Genomic DNA, 21,330 nt, shown 5'->3' with positions numbered 1-21,330 from the left:
TAATATTATCTTCCCATCTACGTCTCGGCCTTCCTCAAGGTCTTTTTCCCTCCGGCCTCCCAACTAACACTCTATATGCATTTATGGATTCGCCCATACTACATGCCCTGCCCATCTCAAACGTCTGGATTTAATGTTTCTAATTATGTCAGGTGAAGAATACAATGCGTGCAGTTCTGTGTTGTGTACTTTCTCCATTCTCCTGTAACTTCATCCCTCTTAGCCCCAAATATTTTCCTTATTCTCAAACACCCTTAACCTATGTTCCTCTCTCAAAGTGAGAGTCCAAGTTTCACAACCATAAAGAACAACCGGTAATATAACTGTTTTATAAATTCTAACTTTCACATTTTTTGACAGCAGACTGGATGATAAGAACTTCTCAACCGAATACTAACAGGCATTTCCCATATTTATTCTGTGTTTAATTTGCTCCCGAGTATCATTTATATTTGTTACTGTTGCTCCGAGATATTTGAACTTCTCCACCTCTTCAAAAGATAAATTTCCAATTTTTATATTTCCATTTCGTACAATATTCTCGTCTCCATGGATAACGAACAAAATATATCCTTACCATAACTGCTGCTTTAAAGTGACACTGAAGGCATACTTGAACTCTTGCATGTACGAGTACCACAGTCGGTTTACTGGGATATTCATAAAGATTCACCTGGTGGCGCGCCGTTACTCTAACAGCTAGAATGTTGGTTTTCCACGTAGGAGACTTAGGTTGAGATCTCGGCCAATGAAAATGAAATTTGTGATGTGGACATGTGTAGAAGTGTGGGCAAAACCTACACGTGCATGCCCTTGTAACATGAATCAGTATGGTGATACGACACGGAAACACGTAATAAGCGTGTAAGCAACTCGTATCACCATGCACTTGAACGCTAAATGTTAATACTAAACGCGGATACACAGTAATGTAAGCAGCTTTAAAAGGTTGCACTAAGTACAACCTACATCTCACCTCCACACCTCCATGACGAAGTCGAATTAATACCAGAGAGCTTTTACTTGAGTGGGAGTACTCAAGGAAGCATTAAAATAATCAACACTTCAAGTGGCTGCTTGCAGAGATTGGAAAATAATTAATCATCACTTTTATATTATTTATATTATCCGATATCTGATTAGGTTGATGGATATAATGCTGAAAGAAGTACGCCTACGCAAAACCGTGACCTGATTGAATTAATAACAGCGAGTAGGTGGTAACATTAATGTAACTCTCCACACAGCATCAAGTACAAGGGGGGAAAAGGGAATGGAGGTCAGTTGGTGTTTCCAAGGGATTTTAGGATACGAGCACACTTGACGTGAAAAATTGATATGGACCTACTTTTGTTAGATGACATGTAAGTCCTTTCTTTGAAGCTCTGATATAACAAAATTGAAGATATACAATCAGCTCCAGAGCTGTAGCGTTGCTTCAGTGCTGAACAGTCAAATTAAAATTTTCGATAGTCCAGATTACATTTTTTTTTGTGGGATTGATGACGGAAAGTAGATGAAGCAATTCCCTGTACCCATGCGTGAGAGGTAGTTGTAGACTTGATCCAATATATTATCAACAGCAAACACAACAATTATCATTCCATTAGGAAGTAGTAGAGAATTTTGGACAACGTATGAATTGGCAGTGGGCACCTACCTTTCCATGAGAGGTACTCGGAGATTTTATACAGTAAGTCAACGGTGGCGAAAATGCAATCGTGCGCCGAGCCACTGTGTAGGCTGCAACGTGCATAGCACCTATGGAGGGAGGCGGACACCCGAAGGGGAAGTGAAGCAACTGTCTGACTTATTAACGGATTTTCAGTTTCCTTACGTCAAGCACTTAAATATAATTTTATACAGTACAAGGCTACAAACTAATGTTTAGTACGTGTAACGAAAAAAGAAATGAACAATATCACAACCTAAAATTAATTGTCTTCAGAATGTCTCTGCGACAAAATTTCAAGATCAGGAATTATGTCACTTACTGCCAGTCGTAGTTGATCACGAAGGTATCTGTCTGTCAGTCGTGATCTGAATTTGGTTTTTACTATTTTAATTGTTAAAAATAATTTTTCACAAACGTAAGTTGTAGCGAACATGGCTTCAACAAATAGCAAGCGAAAGAACGAAGTTTCGGATATTTTTTGGCAAAGATTTGAAAGTTCAACATTTGTCAAGTCCTTACATCTAGCTTTCATTTGACATCACATAGTAAATCAGTGAGTTCAAATTGAAGAGCTAACCGCATTATTCGTACATCTGCTGAAAAAGGGTCGACTTACAGAGATGATGATGATTATGATGATGATGATGATGATGATGATAACAACAATAACACTTAACCTTTTAAGTTTTCATCAGTAACATGTAGTATAATGCCGTTTTATGTTATATAAACGTTTTCCTCGTAATACTTGTGAACAAATCATACATTTAATATTCTCATCATATTGACAGCAAAAAAATGCGTCCTCCCATCCTACTTGGAACTTTCGATGATTTCGAGAGAGACATATGCCACTCGCAGGTCAGAGACAAATATAAATGTTGGCGGAGGTTAGAAGCAAGCGAAATGCACAGCTATCACTGCGAGCCACAATGTCTCGCGAGTCACGTTCTCGCCACGGCTGCAGTAAGTGGTCGATGGTCAACAGGAGACTCAAAATATTACTATTTTCATGTAAAAGTATTCGTAAACTTTTTTTACAACATATGAGCAATAGAAGGCGGACTTTGTACAAATACGACCAACAGAAGGCTTCACAATATTTATCATTCTATGAAAAAGTATTCGTGACCTTTGGACAACATAGATCAAAGAAAGACTCCACAATATCACCATTTTATGAAAATTAGTACTATTCACGGACTTTTCCAACATACGATTGGCAACAGACATAAATACGAGTATAATTATTCGACCATGAGAAGTATCTATAGACTTTCTCAAATGAACTTGAAAGTAAGTCAAACACTACTCATTCGTCATAATCATAATCATCATCATTACTATCATCACCATCATAATCATCATCGTCGTCGTCGAAGTTAATATTGTCCTGAAGATTCTTTACTAATTGAGACGAGCCCTCTTCCGTTCTCCAAATGAATTTCGTCTCTCTGACGCTTAATTTGTTGAAAAGGTCTTTTTTCCTTCAGTTAATACTGTAAATTTGTTCGAAGAAATTTTTTTAAGTAATCTTTGAACTATGTCCATTTTTAAATATTTTTCTGTTACATTCTACAATTGAAGTAACCTGTCATTTCCGTGGAAGTTATTTTCTTTGGAGTACAATATCAAGTAATTGTCGCTAGTTTCCTAATAAAATTAGATTTCACTTCGTATATCAATTTTGCAATTACTCCTCTTGTTATAAAATATAAATCTTAGGTTAATGCTTTGTTTTACGCTGTTTTAAGAAGTTCAGTATTGACAGATAATTGAGGGGTTGGGTGCAAGAAAGGCACTTCTCTCAAATGCAAGTTTTGAGAAAATTGATGTTGAAAATTCAAACCGTAATAATGTGATCTATGCACGCCTTTACATTTTGGGTATTCCTGACGTCTATGATCACAGTATTGAACTACAACTTGGTGATCATATGCATAACAGATCAAAGAACACAATAAAGCGTTTTACTCAAAAAGGGCACATAATCTAAAATGCCCTTCTTGCACCCAGCTGCTCAATTAATCTATCATTTTAATTTATTCATATTTATTAATTTATTCATATTTATTTATGTATTTATTTATTTATTCTGGTGTAGTTAAGGCCACCAGGCCTTCTCTTCCACAACACCAGGAATACAAATACAATAATAGAATATCATTATTATTATTATATTATTATTATTATTATTATTATTATTAATACCATATCATTATTATACATAATACGCGTGACAAGCCGTCACTTTATAGAGTTACCTCAACACTTTTGAAGCACTACTTTAAAATAATTAATTTACCATCCATTACATTTTCTCAGGACTTTTTTAATGTTATACTATCATGTGACGCGAGCGTATAACGAACGAGATAATTGATATATTTTATCTCCTAATGGTCTTTTAGACGAGACGATAGTGTACCGGTTTTTACTTGAATAAAAAAAAGAAGGTCCTACATTTATTCATCATTTTCTCACATTAATCACTCTTTTGTCTTTGAAGCCATTACCTACAGTTCTTATTGCTTGCCCAGTTCACGACATGTCCTGAGTCTCTAATGTCCCACAAATTGAGCACTTCCAAGACTACCCACCAGATTATCAATCTTCTCCACACCGCATTGCGCTTTTCTTCTGTCCTCTTTCAATTGTTAAATTGTCTTCCGCACAATAAAATCTCATTATACGTTTTTCTTTTATATAATCGTCTTTATTTTCACGCTCTGTAAGCTGAATTATGCAGCTGTCGTCTCACATTTCTGGATTACCTCTTAATCAATTGAAGTTGGTCTCTCTTTAGATTATATGAAGACTGTTCGGGAAAAAGTAGCAGAATAACGAAACGATCAAGTTATTTGTAGTCCTGATAGTGCCGGATTTAGGCCTAGGACGGCAATTTCTAGGGGGCGGCATTTTCTCTCTCTCTTTCTGTTCCTTTTTTCTTCCCCCTTTTTTCATTTCCATTCTACAGTGAAATTTGTTTTTAAAACACTTTTGGTAAATCTTAGTTTGTTCTTGAACACCTTGTGGAAGTCGAATATTGTTTTGTTATCGCATTGTCGCGATCGCGGCGAGAGTAAAAGGAAAGTGTGCAGCTGCATAATTATATTGTAATGCCGTTATCACGTTATTATACTACGAAACTGCTTAAATTTAAGCTTGTATAAATAAGAATGCACTGTTGAAAATCAAATTGGATGTATGTTTGTTATTTACTGCTATGAATAGTAACTACAACTCTCAGTTACATTTGCAATAGATATATCGTTAACAATATAATCGCCCCATGCAGAAAGGGCTTCAGTCCATTAGGCTTAGTTCTGAGAAAAAAAATGCTATACACTATATTCCTTTCTGCATAGAACTCTGAGCCTGACGCTTTAGTTTCCATTTTTCCAAGCATTGAACTGAATACCTTTCTGCACAGGCCGATGGAGCCACCCATAAAGGTGTGATTTCTATCGATATCTCGTTTCCACCCCCCCAAATTTGTGACTGAAGCCCTTTCTGCATAGGGAGATTTTATACTATTAATCACTTTCCAGCATATACACTATATAATTCGATATGAAAGGTTTATTCCGCAAAGAGTTGGAGTTCATTTTTCAATTTACTTTAAAGTAAGAAATACTCGTAACAATTTTATTATACCACCTACAAAAACAATTGTTAAAAACTGTAACATACCTTTCACAAATAAATTTTGTTTCAACAATGAATAAGTTTGAGTGCACACCTGAGGAGTAACGGTTAGCGCGTCTGGCCACGAAACCAGATGGCGTCCACACCTGTGGAGTAACGGTTAGCACGTCTGGCCGCGAAACCAGGTGGCCCGGGTTCGATTCCCGATTTGGGACAAGTTACCTGGTTGAGGTTTTTTCCGAGGTTTTCCCTGAACCCATTATGAGGAAATGCTGGGTAACTTTCGATGCTGGACCCCGGACTCATTTCACCGGCATTATCACCTTCATCTTATTCAGACGCTAAATAACCTAAGATGTTGATAAAGCGTCGTAAAATAACCTACTAAAAATATAAAAAAATTAATAAGTTGAATTGTTTCTTTACATCGAATCTGATGTGCTTCGTCAGATCGACTTGATGACATCATCAATGATTTCTCCGTGAAGAAAGTGCGAAGAAAATCTTCATAATTCACAAGTAGGAAGCATGTATTTTGATTCCAATAATGTATTGTTTTCTGAATTATAACATTTCATTTAAAATAAATTTAAACTAAACATGACCTGAATAATAGTTGTTCATAAACTGTTTGTGGGATTTGGGGGGAGGGCGGAAAATTTTAGCACTGCATAGGGGCGACACTACACCTAAATCCGGCTTGCTAATAGTATAGCCATATCTTAGAACAACAGAATAAACACAAGATGACAACTCATCCGATCCATGTGAGAAAGGGATACATTTCCATTTTCACTAATTGACAAATCTGATGAATTAACAGTAGGATTATATGACTTTACTTTTGGTGATTTTCTGCAGTGAGGAACATCCTTAAAGTGAAATATTACTTGAAGATCCCCCTCCCCCTTTTAATTTGAATTTGGCACAGTCGGTACACTCTAACCTTATTTACTCCTTTACGTAATTTTACTGGGTCCTCTCACTGAGACATTAATCTGGCATCAGAATAAATAGGACGAAGTACAATGGTGAGCTTGTAACAGTCCTACATGGCTATCGCTGTCTCTTCTACAACTTTTTATTTTTCCGTTACGCGAACAGATCTCCATTCATGATGCCTCTGTGGGAAAGAAAGTATGCAATCCATTTTAAGCTCAAGTGGTTTCAGACATCAGAGATGTCCATCCTCCTCTTCCTTGGCGTGGGTTGTTTTGGACTTACTTACGCATGTCTTTCAGCAGCTCTTTCATGGAAATCTCGAGATGTAACACTGGCGGCGGCGGTGATGATGGTGGTAATTTATTTAACGACACTTTCAACTTCAGAGTTCATTCAGCGTCGAATTTTGCCTGGAGGCCTTTATCATGGGAAAAAACCCAATTGAGCCCCGTAGTCAAATGGCTAGTCTCCTAAATTGAGATAACTCATCCTGCCTATGGTCTTCCGTGGTTCTACTAAATCGCAAAAACAAATGTCGGATGGCCTCTAAAAGAAATGGGCCACAAGCGTACATATTCCTCCACATACATTTCGGCATATTCAAAATTAAAGCCTTAAAAAATCGGGACCTTCGTTTTCGTGTCTCGTTTTGGGAACTTTTGGGCGAGCTTACTCGAGCGTCACTAGCCCACTGCAAGGACTCGAATCCCTTGTCTAGCGAGGATAGTGACGGACTCCTGACCACTCGCTCTGCCCAGCCTTTTATAATTTTGTCAATTCTGCCAAGCTACTGTTCAGTCGTGCTTGTAGCATTCCTCCCCTTTATTTGGTAGCTTGGTAGCTATAGATTACATCTTTTTCGGCTCTTTCCTTTTAAAATTATCTTACGTTCCTTCATCGGAACGGTGAAAGCGCAGTGAGACAAGTGGTCAACAAGCTTGGAACTGACAAACACATTCTCAGTCGCAAATTCCCGTGCAAGGACGCGCTATCGCGTACCTTTTAATTCCTTCTCCAATTTTCCTTCTTTCATTGTCATTGTCATGGACAAGGTTCATTTCCGAGCTTACGATTTGGGCTTCCACGTTTTACTTCATTCAGGAAGAAATCACGCTAAGAATTTTATCACCCTTTAATATCCATCGCGCTTCGTAGAATATGAACCTGCGAACACCGATCCAACGGTCAGCATGGTAACCAAAAGACCGCCGAGGATGACTCGGGACGTAATTCTAAATAGACCACGACTCATGGTGTCCTAAATAATTAGTTCATTGTTATAGAATAATGGTCAAACCCGGATTGATATATCGTTCCCACAGTCTAGTATATACAGTCACGAAGCTTGAGTTGTTGAAGGTACTAGGAACAATAGACTGTGCCGGTACTATTTCGCATTGTCTGTAATGAGGCGATAGTAGCGATCCTAGTGGTTAGCAACTATCTATGGATACATATTCTCTACGTATTGAGCTTTTAAATTATGGTTTATTTAACGACGCTCGCAACTGCCGAGGTTATATCAGCGTCGCCGATATGCCGGAATTTTGTCCCACGGGAGTTCTTTTATATGCCAGTAAATCTGCTGATATGAGCTTGTCGCATTTAAGCACGCTTAAATGCCATCGACCTGAGCTGCGATCGAACCCGCATCCTCGCTCACAGAAGGCCAGCGCTATACCGACTAAGCTACTCGACGACTCATGACTGTGTCGTTACCTTGTTAATTATCTTTTGACGTAGAATACGTACGTCTTTCCCCTCACCGAGTTTGGGAACCCGTTGTTGGATTCGTGGTGAAACAAAAAAGTCAGAATTTTAAATGATTTCTGTTACAAGACTAAGTCACGAGGGAAGGGTTTCGGCTCGAACAGGAATTTCGTATCCAAAATTTGTTTACAGGCCCATCTTTACATCTCTGTAAAGCTCCCAAAAAGCATTCGTTTGTGTAATGTGTGGTTTGTCTGTTAGAGCACTGTACAAGTTGAGGGGTGGGGAGAGCACTGCACAAATTAAGGGGATGGAACACCTTACCCGTAAGCCTAGCCTAGCCTAGAAGCTAGTGCGAGTGGTAAAATGTCTAAAGCCCATTTAAGAACATTTTTCTCCAACGTTCTGTCTAAAAATATTGCAGCTAATCAAAAGTGTACATTGTTGTGTGAGTCATTGAATGCGCACAAAGACGCAACCTTAATAAATGAATCATTGCAAGGCTAGGACATGGAATGTATGATCATTCCACCTAAAAAGCTAAATATTTCCAGCCTCTGAATATCTATTTTCTCAGACAATACAAAATATATGTTCGGAGGATAACAGATTACATAAGGACTCTTGCTGAAAATCCAGAACTTAACTTGGGAAATCGAGTGTTTATAATGAAAATGCACTCTGTTATTCATAACCAGTTGTCTGCTCCAGTATACCGCCCTATGCTTCAGTATTCCCGGCTGTCAGCTGGTTACGTGAATCGTGAACAAGTCTCGGACTTCAAAAATGTAATTCAGGTGGCATTCGATTTTTCAGCACTGGAGTGTGGTTCAGAAGATTGTTCAGGTGTTGCTTCTGCGTGTTGTGCTTATTGCTCTGCGCCATGCTGTTTCATGCATTTTATAGAGAATCCTCATGTACATTTTTTAAAGAAGTGTATTGACCAATACCAACCAAACGGAGAGTTACACAAATGAATGCTTTTACGGTCTTCATCACCATTGTGAAGTAAGCGTCTGTACAAATTTTTAACCGAAAATTCTTGTTCGAGCCGAAACCCTTCCCTTGTCAGTATTCAGCAGGCCCCAAACAGCACAAAATGACATTATCTCGTAAACGGTAAGCGGACCCATATTTACTGAAACGTTTTTGCTTCTCTTCGCTTTTACTTTTCATCCCTAAATTTTTGACTATCACTTTTGAAACACCGTGTAACAGATTTTTGCTCAAATATGTAGTCGCTGTTAATAAATTAATGAATGATTGAAGAATGAATGAGCAGTTAAATGAATAAAAACCGCTCAAATTACCATTTTGTCCAAAACTCTTACACAAACTGTCTGTAGATTATCTCTTTGATGAGATTCGCTCGTTAAACGGCCGAGAGAAATTAGTATTATTATTAGCGCTACCTCAGATGTGGAACTTTCTAAAAAATTAATAATGATAAACAGCGGGCACATCTCGAAAACCAACTAGTCCATTACATTAATCGAGACGCATCGGCAAAGAATCCTTGTAGCATATATGATAATTTAGTTTTTTTTTTCTCTCTGTAGCTTCTGGCGTACAATTAAATACTGTAATAATGTAAGCTGATGTATAATTAAATTCGTGTTAAGATTTACATGTTGGTTCCTTAAACGTAAGAGCAGACTTTGTGGTGGAACGTAGTACATAAAACACAGTGATCATGAAACTCGGGCGTTGGTTGTCATGGCAATTAGACATTTACGCGCAAAGTCCATGTTTATTATCTGGTTCTCCTATAATTTTAAGTGGGATGTGGGTAATAGAATTTCTCTTGAATTTGCAGTGATTAATGTCTGGTATCTTCACATGGTCTGAAGTATTCCTTAAGCATAAGGTTTATTATTTATTAACTTACATTAGATTTAAGAGAAATTACAAACCAGGCATGTAGCAGTTTAATATTAGGGGAATATCTATCCCTCCTTCTCGTATTCAATTTCGAAAATATATTGAACGACTATTTCACAGAAGAAGAGCGTTTCTTGCTGTAATTGTTTTCAGAATCGATTATTTAACGACCCAGTACCAACTGCTAGGTTATTAATGTCAGTAAAATAGGTGGTAGTGATACGACATTTGGTGAGATGAGACAGGATTCACGATGAGAAATTCGCCAACCAGGTAATCAGCAGGATTCAGACTCTTATTTTTTTCTTATGGAGAAGAAACCCGAAGGCTTGCACTGCAGCTTGAGGCTTAAGGCTCATTGACAATGCAAATTAACTCAAGAATGTAAACGTTACGGTAAAATCAAGAAGTCATACCATCATTCACGATGGAACATAAACATAACAGCAAACATACTTGGTAACCATGGAAACATAACAACGACGCCATTTCCTCATTCTGTCGTATACTTCAGCGTTCCACGATTGTGTTCTGTTTGCAAATCACGTAAGCATAAGCATGAAAGTTTGGAGTTTGCAAACTTTCATGTTAACGTCTAACGGCAATGTTAATGTCAGTGTTTATGTGAATCATTGTGAATGATCCCATTTGGTAACCTGGCCGCAAACTTCTGTGTTTATGTTACGGTTATGTTTAATTTTCATTGTGAATGGGCGTTTATTGTGCTTACCACTGCTGTTCTGTGAATGATACTGTAGCCGAACGGCTGCGTTTTCTTCACGCTACACCATGACCTTAACCCAGGCTATGGTGGTGGTGATCATGATATGTGACCTATTGTTGACGAAATGAGTCCGAGGTCCAATGCCGAAAGTTACTAGCAATTCTGTTTTAATTGGTTGAGGGAAAACCTCGGATTTGAACCCGGGCCCACTCGTTTCACGGTCAGACGTCCTAACCGTTACTCCACAACGGTGGACAGAATTCAGACTTAAGTCCGAGCAAAGCTTTTGCTTAGAGTCCAGCTGATTACCCTTGTTTTAAATGAACTTCTTATGCTGTAGCCCAATGGTCGGCAAAGATTACGTCGTATAAATGCAGCCCGCAATACACAACAAAGATAAGGTACAAGGGGGAGGATAGCCAGACAGCTTAACGTTGAATGAACAAGTGATGGCTAAAGGCTCGTCTCCACTATTAAACATTTAACAACGCCATGTTAAATTGTTTAGTGTTAACATCGCAACATGTTAATTGAACATGTTAATGCTAATTTCATTTAACACTTTGTCCACACTGTTAAACATGTTAAACTTGACTTTCTTTGCGTAGTCCACCATAAACAGTCTATGAGATTTTAATATAGATAGTGTTTTATTTTCAAACCTTGGAGAATGACTCAGATGATGATATGACTTTTACAATTGCCTCTATTACTTGTTACAAGGCTTTGAAAAGGAAGAAAATGAGAATGTGGATGCGGCAATATCTCAGTAAAAGACACGATGTAGGATACATTCTAAACAAGCTTAAAGTTGAATACAGTATCGATTTGGATTCAAAAACTTGCTGAGAATGTCAGAACACGATTTTAATATAGTGCTGCAAAAACACTTCCTGTTACATCAAAGAAATACGCAATTTAAGAGTAGCCATTTCATCTCAATTAAAAAAATTACAGCGCGATTGATTACCATAGGACCTACGACATGATAGATGTTAAAGGAGTGGGTAATACATATCGTATAACTATTCTTTCCGAAGTTTTACGAACGTTAACATACATCACCAAATACGACCATTACTGACGTCAACACAGCATTAACGTTTAGCGTACGATGAGAGTGCGAAAACTCTCTATTGTATTCTCGAGAACAGTTAAATAATAATTCCAGTTCTCTAAAACAGACGGCCTTCTTAGTTCTGTCCGTGTATTCTTTTGCAGACACATCCCACAAACAAGGCCTTTCCATCAGTACATTAATTTTATTCTAATGTATTTTCTTTCGTCCACTCCATTACTTCGAACAACTTACAGGCAACACCAAGGACCAATGATAGTATAAAAATGATCAAGATACGCGCCACAAAATCGGAACTTATAGTTGTTGCTATGGAAACTGTACGAACTTTGCTGAACTGTACCGACGCTGCACGAGCAAATGAATTGACTTGACATGTTTTAAATGTTTAATAGTGGAGACGCGCCTTAAGAGGAGGGAGATCATGCCTTACCTCCCCCCCCCCTCTGCTTGTGTATTAAGGGATTCACTCGCGAGTCTAGTAATGTCGACCACTGCTGTAGACTATCAATTTTCTTTCTTATTTATTTCCAGTCTACTTGTGACAACAATCAGAAAAAATCACAGATTTAAATTTTTTCGTACTTTTTAAATTGGTTATTTTACGACGCTTTATCAACTGCTTTGTTTATCTAGCATTTGGGTGAGATGGTGATAATGCCGGAGAAATGAGTCCAGGGTCCATCGCCGAAAGTTACCCAGCATTTGCTCGTTGAGGAAAAACACCAGAAAAAATTTCGACCAGGTCACTTGTCCCAACCAGGATTAGAACCCGGGCCCGCTCGTTTTACGGTCAAGCATGCTAACCGTTACTCCACAGCGGTGTACTTTCGCGTACTCTGAACATTTTCACGTTCTGAATAAATGTGTATTTGTCTCAAATATCACAGAAACACATTTGCCGTTAGTCTCGATGTAGAAAGAAGCCAATATTACAGCCTCGGTTAAAAGCGTGGGAAAACTAGGTCTGCTGTATCCTAGAAACCAGTTCAGTATGTATGTTAAAAGATTCTCTCGATACATGACATTTCAGAAGGTGAAGATCCTCTAAGCAAATATGCGAGAAACAGAAGACAGGATTCTCAAAGACTTCCGTGTTAAGGTAAATGCAAATCAAACGAGTTCAAGTGTGCAAGTAGTCGTGAACTCTGCAACGCAACATTCACAGCGACCTTTCATGTTTCAATAAGTTAAGTTGGTACTTCCGTAGATTTACATATAGTTTCATTTTTTTCTGCTACTGTTTACTCCTAGAAAACAAGCTAAAACTGAAATTATAAAGTGTAAGAAATAAAGAAATATTCAACATTTGGTTTAAAAAACTTCACTTAATTTCCACCGTTATTTAATGGTTAAAGATTTTATATAAAAACACAATTTATAAATGAATTGCCTGTGATTTTATAAAAAAACACCAATTAATAACTTCCACATAATAAAAAATTGGCTGCTTAATATGTACTGTTTGTACTTCACTAAACAGTTTTAATAATTTTTTTAAATACGGAAATTAATATAGTATTTTATTCAACCGGGTAGCGCTTATATGATAAATAATTACTCAGATATTTGAATATCGATGTAATTTTTCTTTTGAGATATTTGTAATACGTAAACGTATCTACAATATACAGTAAAACCTCTCAAATCTGAATTAAAAAGATATCTTCGCAAAGATTAATTTTATGGTCCTACATTATTATCTGATATGATTACTATTTGTTGTTAACGAAGAAAAATTCGCTCTGGCGCCGAGCATCGAACTCGGGACCTCCAGTTCTACGCACTGGGTGCTCTAACCACTGAGCTACGCCGAGGCTCAATTCACGGGGCCGGATCGAGTTTGATTCTTTCCCTTAGTGGTCTTAGAAGCAAAATCGATTCGGCCCCTTGGATTGAGCCTCGACGTAGCTCTGTGATTAGAGCACCAGTGCGTAGAACTGGGGGTCCCGGGTTCGATCCTCAGCGCCAGAGGGAATTTTTCTCCATTAACAAGTAAAAAATATGGTTTTAATTATTTATTTTCAAATTTCAAACTATAGTAAAGTTTTCATAAAAATTGTTATCTATATTATTTTATTTTAAAATAAACCGTACATTCTACATTAAATATTTTAGAATAGGTCTATATAGTTGACATAGGAGAATTGTACAAGTATGCAAAGTTTAATTAAAATATATTAAGTACTGTTTATCGGGTAAATTTTGTCCGACTGAAAAATAAATACTCCACAAATTTCATTATAACAAGTAACTATTACGTTTTCAAAAAGATTAAAATTGCTTAGTGATATACAGATAGTATATAGGCCTATTAAGCATGCTAATTTTCATTTCCAAAGGACCTATAAGATTCTGAGGAAAGCAATGTTGAATTGTAGTAAAATTGAGGCGTTCTCTGGAACAAGAGCTTAACCACAAAACCTTGAATTTTAGATATAGCGCATCAAACATTTTAGATCTAGTATGAAAGCAATACGCAGAACGATATTCAAATGTTTCTAGAGTGCACTGTATTTGTTGGAGGTAAATAATATTTTGTCAGGAGGGAGATTTATTATTAAAGATTCAATAAATGCTGGAAACGGAAAAACGATGTAACGTTTGTTAAGTTGTTATTGTAGGGAACGCCTCAATTATACTAGCGAAAGGTCTATCTTCCCCCTTAAATGGTCTTGTAAAGGATCTTCCTCTTAAATAATATATATATATATATATATATATATATATATATTTAAGAACTTTGAATTGAATAGCTTATTTCTATTTTTAACATTTTCGTAAAGATTGCGAGGTGCTGTCATTCTGTAAACAAGAATACGTAGTAAATAGCATGAAAAATGTGTTACATAATACGAGGTTTTGCAATCTGAATCGCCGTGTAGAACTGAATAACGCCGTAACCTTGACAACCTGTGTTTTATGACTGGCGAATGTTTGGTACTTAGAACATACAAGTGATGAGTTTCAGCTGAAGGATGTCATTTATTGATGATGAGGTGAAGCATTTTATGATGCTGGTTTTACGACTCATCTTTCTGCGGATAGGTTGCAATTGCAACCACAGTACCGAAGCAAGGAGAAATGCAACTCTTTCTTCCATTTCATCAAATAATCACCGTGTGGTTTATTCTTCTTCATTGATCTCATTATATTTCTGTTTTACAACTGATCTCGGCCTTGTGGCATGTATTCTTTTCAAATGCGTCAAGTAATGAAAGTACTGAGTTCGGCAGAGAAACAGGCGACTTTAAGGAGCGTATATCTTTCACAGAATAGGCGAGGGGCGGTAAACTGCGCACACATTCCGTTGCCAATACCATGCCATTTAGTCATCATGGAAAGGTGGAGTGGTGCACAACGTGCTTTTGCAATTAAAAGCTTTTGCAAGAACAACAGAAAATTTAAAATTACCTCTCTTATCATAGATCCATACACTCTAGTTTCAGAACACCGAAACAAAAATAAAACAACACAACTGTAGTTTCATTCCCGAAATTGGGGGACGTATTTTACGTGCCAGTGTATCCCTTGTACAGCACAGACTTTTTTTTCATAGTATAACGTACGGGTAGAAGAAGAAGAAGCCTGGAATACATTGTCACTCGCTGGCAATAGCAGAATAAAGTAGATTCCGTGACATTTTCTATACAGTGGGTGTGTCTCATTATTCATAATCCTCTTAAGATTTTACTCGTAGGGGAAACTCGGCTAATTCCGCAGTACGGGTGATTCCGCAGTAGTGCATGTATGATTTTATTGCGTCTTTACAATAGCGTGAACGTAAGTTTTGAGGATATTGGTGGACACCTCTGTCGGCAATACATTGAAACATCGAAAGTTGGCTGTTTTTCGTGTTTTGCTACACAGCTCTGAAGAAAGTGAGCATTGTTACATATAAATTGTTCCTTTTATGTTACTTTCATAATGTATTTCATAATTATTTACTACTGCGGAATTAGCCAAGTCCTATTGCGGATTTATCCGCACTGTTGAGGAATTGCCCGAGTTGTTCTTTTTCAGCTGTAATGTATGTACAACTAAATAAATTTGCATTTTAATAGGTCTCTTTATCTCATTTGGTAATGAAAGGTTTCGTCCATGTCTGTATACCTTGATAATATTTTTCAATAAATATTTTGATAAAAATATGATAGATTTACGTCTTAATATTGCGAAATTAGCCGAGTCTCCTCTATCATCTATAACACTCAAAGTGTTGAAATTTCTGTAAATATTGATCTTTCTATATAATCCAAAGACGTACAATTTTATGGGTCAACTTCGTTTCAAGCACTTTAAATTAACCGAATTGTTACAAGTATAACGGGTAATTTCCTGCGTCGGGACAGATGACCTATTTGTCTTGAAACTAATTAAGGACTGTATCCTTATGAAGAAGGACGTGACCTGAAGAATAATGACAATGAAGTTGAGGTTGTGAAAAGTAGTTTAGTTTACACCAAGCAGCGGCGTGAGATTCTTGTTCGTCGTTGGTAGTTTCACTGTATTTTTTTGTTTCCTGATGTCTGGAAAGTTTAACCCCCACATCCATTTCTGTACACGTCTCAAGGAACCTTTGAGCTAAAATTATTGTGAAGCCAAGAAACTTGTCTGTTACGGGGTGTTCCTGCTTTAAAAAATAGCATCTAATGTCAGCCGTAGCTTCTAATTTTACTTTCGTTTCCAAGAAAATAGAATGCTTCCACGTTCCACCGTGATACAATATACCACCGAATTGAATGCAGCGCGCTATCTTTCTTTTGAATGAAGTGCATGTATTTTATTATTCTTAGAGGAAGGTAATCATCATAAGGAATAGTTACAACATAAAAATTCCAGGAAATATTAAGTAAATTGTCATTTATGAAGTAAAAGAAGTTGTTTTAAACGTGTAACTCCCGGAACTGTTATTGTCGAACCATCGGATCTGTGCCCCCTTAAGATATGGAAACTAACCCTAATTCCTTCTCAGCCTCGGTAATTCATTTCTCTCCCTGCATTCCTATCTCTCTCTTTTCTATCTCTCTCCCTTTCTTTCCCCCATTACTCACAATTTTGGCCTTCTTGCGGGACAGTTTATTTGCACTTGCAGTCCAGTGTTGTCAACTCAACATGAATACTGTAGCACAGAGTGGCGAAAGAAATATTATTAAGCAAGTACCTACGTAATAGCATTTTGCGATGAAGAGAAACAAACAGTTCAATATCTGTTTCCTATAAATCAGGCAACGAAAAGAGCAGCTGCGAACACTGGTGGGGCTTATTTCATTTCAATTGATTACGTATTAAAATTACTTACTTAACTAATACTGATATAATACAACATTTTATGTCATTTATATAGACGGTTCAGAGCTCCTAATAAAGAAAATCAGGAGAGAGGGAGTCTGTGCAGGAGATGAAAAGCTAGAATCACCAGGGAAGAACAGACCAAGGGAACTTTTAATTCTTGTAGATGATATGAACCGATGTATTTTAAGAAGAAAGATACAAGAATTTTGTACCGTGCAGAAAGAAGTTCCGACATTGAAGAAATTACTGAAGGTTGCGAGAGAAGCAATAATTTCCAAGGTTGGAGAGAAACGCTACGGAAAGTGATTCGAGACATGGGATTTAGGTTTAAAAATGTAGAAATACAAGATGTATTTTGATTGAAAGAAATGATATTGTAACATGGAAGACCAGTTATTTATGACACCGTTTGACTGAAGTTTGGCAACATCCCTATTCGGCAAGGTTCGTAACCTGCTGTTTAATGTTTTGGGAGGAAAGCGGGTTGAATGGAGTGAGTACAGGCGTTAACTTTTCCAAGAACGACGACAGCGCTGAAGGGCCACAGATCCGATGGTCCGACAATCTACATGGTTCATAAACGTAGGAATTAAATAAGCAATAAATAAAAGGTACAGAACCCTTGCAGGATAAACTTCATAAACCTAATGAAGAAATGAGGGAAGGACTAAAATGGATAACGCTGTAAACAATATAATATTAAGACAACTGTTCAGCACATATAATGAGAAAGAAATCAACAGAATTCAATATAGGCAATACAGTACAATTCTTTATGAACATATAGCTAGAGCAGGGGTCGTCAGCACAGAGCACGCTGGGGCTAGCCTCTGTTACCCGCGGAAAACGCAGTGCACTATAGTGTTCTCGTAGCTGCTGGCGGGTATGCTCTCTAACTCTCCCTGTTGCACGACAGTGCACACGGAACGGCACCGCGTACCGATTGCACATTTCAGCGAGTGCTGACGACCACTGAGCTAGAGATTCGTGGACCATTCCAGGTCAGTTTGTCCACTTTATATTGTCCACAGTCATATAGTTAATCTTTATTTAATACATGTACATTTTGTCCACTTTTTGTCCATGAAAGATTCGTCCATTTTCAGTATTGTTCATTAATATCAAAAGTCCACAAATATTTTGTCCATTTTCTTTGGTCCACATTTTCTGCCCATTTTTTCTAAAGTCGATTTAAAATTTTGTCCATACAACTAAATACAAGACAAGTTGAATTGCAGTTAATAGAAAACAACTTAATCATTATTAATGTGCTTTCTTATGGTTTCCATGATGGTGAAATCCAATTTAATCTATGTGCCATAACTCTTAATGAGGACTCAAATTTTTATAGTACGATTTCAAAGACATTATAAAGGCATATTTACTTCTTTCGTCTAAGGGCAAGGATAAAATAGTTTATAACAATTACATATATCAGTTCGACTCATTCAGCAAAAATGGAGACCGATCTTACCCTCAGTGCGAATAACATGATATAGGCTAGCCTATGTAATGCCCATTGTGTCACAACTAGGAATATATACATATGTGTTTCTATTCATTTAGGCCTATTTAAGAAAAGTAAGCACACACATATTGGGAACAGAGCTGAAATTGGTGCGAAAAACGTTGTGGCAAGAATCAAAAGAAGGGCCGAACAACACCCAGATGAACCTCCCACAGCCGTAATAAGGGAAGAAATTCAGGCCATTAAAGATCAGAAAATACTATTGAAGTTATTAAAAAGAAATTCATTATTACGTACTGTCAACAGGATGCAAAATCTAAAATTAAATTTGTAGTTAATTTCATTGTATATGACTGAAATAAAGTCGCCTAATATAATTATGTAAACAATAATATATTGTTTACTAAAGATGTTATTAATTGGTCCAACAGAATAATATCTGTTATAATGACAATTAATATTTGAGGAGAAAAATTCGCTCCGACGCCGTGAATCGAACCCGGGTCCTTGGTTCTACGTACCAAGCGCTCTGACCACTGAGCTACGCCGAATTCAATCCACAGTACCGGATCGAACTCTCCTCCTACAGTGTTTCCCTTTTGTGGACTGACTCCAAGTTGGGCATATACGTTGACGTTTATATTTCAAGTCAACTGTCATTATACAAGGAGCGCACTCAGCTGAGCAACTAATGGCCGGGATTCCGCAGTAAAGTGAACAGTAATTTGTACAGAATCATGCACTGCTAGCTAGACGAATTTATTAAAGATGTTATTAATTGTCCAACAGAATATGTTATAATGACAATATTTGAGGAGAAAAATTCGCTCCGGCGCCAGGGATCGAACCCGGGTCCTTGGTTCTACGTACCAAGCGCTCTGACCACTGAGCTACGCCGAATTCAATCCACAGTACCGGATCGAACTCTCCTCCTACAGTGTTTCCCTTTTGTGGACTGACTCCAAGTTGGGCATATACGTTGACGTTTATATTTCAAGTCAACTGTCATTATACAAGGAGCGCACTCAGCTGAGCAACTAATGGCCGGGATTCCGCAGTAAAGTGCACAGTAATTTGTACAGAATCATGCACTGCTAGCTAGACGAATTTATTAAAGATGTTATTAATTGTCCAACAGAATATGTTATAATGACAATATTTGAGGAGAAAAATTCGCTCCGGCGCCAGGGATCGAACCCGGGTCCTTGGTTCTACGTACCAAGCGCTCTGACCACTGAGCTACGCCGAATTCAATCCACAGTACCGGATCGAACTTTCCCCCTACAGTGTTTCCCTTTTGTGGACTGACTCCAAGTTGGGCATATACGTTGACGTTTATATTTCAAGTCAACTGCCGTTATATAAGGAGCGCACTCAGCTGAGCGACTAATGGCCGGGATTCCGCAGTAAAGTGCACAGTAATTTGTACAGAATCATGCACTGCTATTTAGACGAATTTATTAAAGATGTTATTAATTGTCCAACAGAATATGTTATAATGACAATTAATATTCGAGGAGAAAAATTCGCTCCGGCGCCAGGGATCGAACCCGGGTCCTTGGTTCTACGTACCAAGCGCTCTGACCACTGAGCTACGCCGAATTCAATCCACAGCACCGAACCGAACTCTCCTCCTTTTGTGGCCTGACTCCAAGTTGGGCATATACGTTGACGTTGATATTTCAAGTCAATTGCCATTATACAGGGAGCGCACTCAGCTGAGTGACTAAATAATGGCCGGGATTCCGCAGTAAAGTGCACAGCAATCTGTACAGAATCATGCACTGCTAGTTAGACGAATTTATTAAAGATGTTATTAATTGGTCCAACAGAATAATATCTGTTATAATGACAATTAATATTTGAGGAGAAAAATTCGACGTAGCTCAGTGGTGAGAGCGCTTGGTACGTAGAACCAAGGACCCAGGTTCGATCCCCGGCGCCGGAGCGAATTTTTCTCCTCAAATATTAATAATATATTAATTCTACAACGGACCACAAATATTGTGGACTAAGAAATATGGACTAAAATATATAAAGTGGACAAAAATGTCAGAGGATATTTCAGTATGGTGGACGAAATCATGCAGTGGACGATTTTTATAAGTGATTGGTTGATTGGCAAAATTACTCGTGTGTTAAATTACATAAGCACGTGTGGCTTATAGCTGTTTCGGTGCTTCTTCATACCATCCTCAGAGCCTACTGTAGGCTCTGAGAATGGTGTGAAGAAGCACCGAAACAGCTGTAAGCCACACGTGCTTATGTAATTTAACACGAGTAAGTTTGCCAATCAACCAATCATTTATGTTTAACTGTTAAAAGTAGTATACGCAAGATTCAAGATTGATTTTTATAAGTTCACATAATTAGGTGAACAAAATTGTTATGGACATAAAATTATTGTGTACTACGTTTCGATTATCCAACTAAATTAATTTATTCTGAATTTAATGTATTTAATGTTGAACAAATTTATAAGTATACGCTGTTAAAATTGTATCATAAAAATCGTAATAAGTTTGTATTACAGACACATAATTATGACACAAGACGAAATATTAATTCAACATTAGCAGAAGCTAAATGTCTCACATCTGCTGGTCTAAAGCATAGCATTAATATTGGCCCTCGGTTGTACAATGCTTTAACTAAATGATACCCAGAACTTCTAACATGTAACCCACTAACATATAACAAGAAAATTAGAAACGTGTTAATATCTTCAAGTTGATTAAATAAATTTATAGCCTATATGTATGAATTAATCAACCTATATTATATTTGTATTCTATAATTTTGAAATATATATTAGTCCTACTTTTCACGTGCGATATTATTCTTCTCTAGTGTTAATATTATATTATATAATTCCATTGCCGCTGTAATTATATTTTTGTTCCTATTTT

General features: G+C 37.4%; 1 protein-coding gene across 3 annotated transcripts in view; it reads right to left on the bottom strand.

Moving 5' to 3' along the window:
• LOC138697673 (protein lethal(2)essential for life) overlaps positions 1–21,330 on the bottom strand; it is a 130,228-nt gene that overhangs the window by 37,363 nt on the left and 71,535 nt on the right. The gene's annotated exons all lie outside the window — the stretch shown is intronic.

Source organism: Periplaneta americana, chromosome 4 (assembly GCF_040183065.1).
Source record: "Periplaneta americana isolate PAMFEO1 chromosome 4, P.americana_PAMFEO1_priV1, whole genome shotgun sequence".
Lineage (NCBI taxonomy): Eukaryota > Metazoa > Arthropoda > Insecta > Blattodea > Blattidae > Periplaneta > Periplaneta americana.
This window is presented reverse-complemented; position numbering and strand designations above follow the sequence as displayed.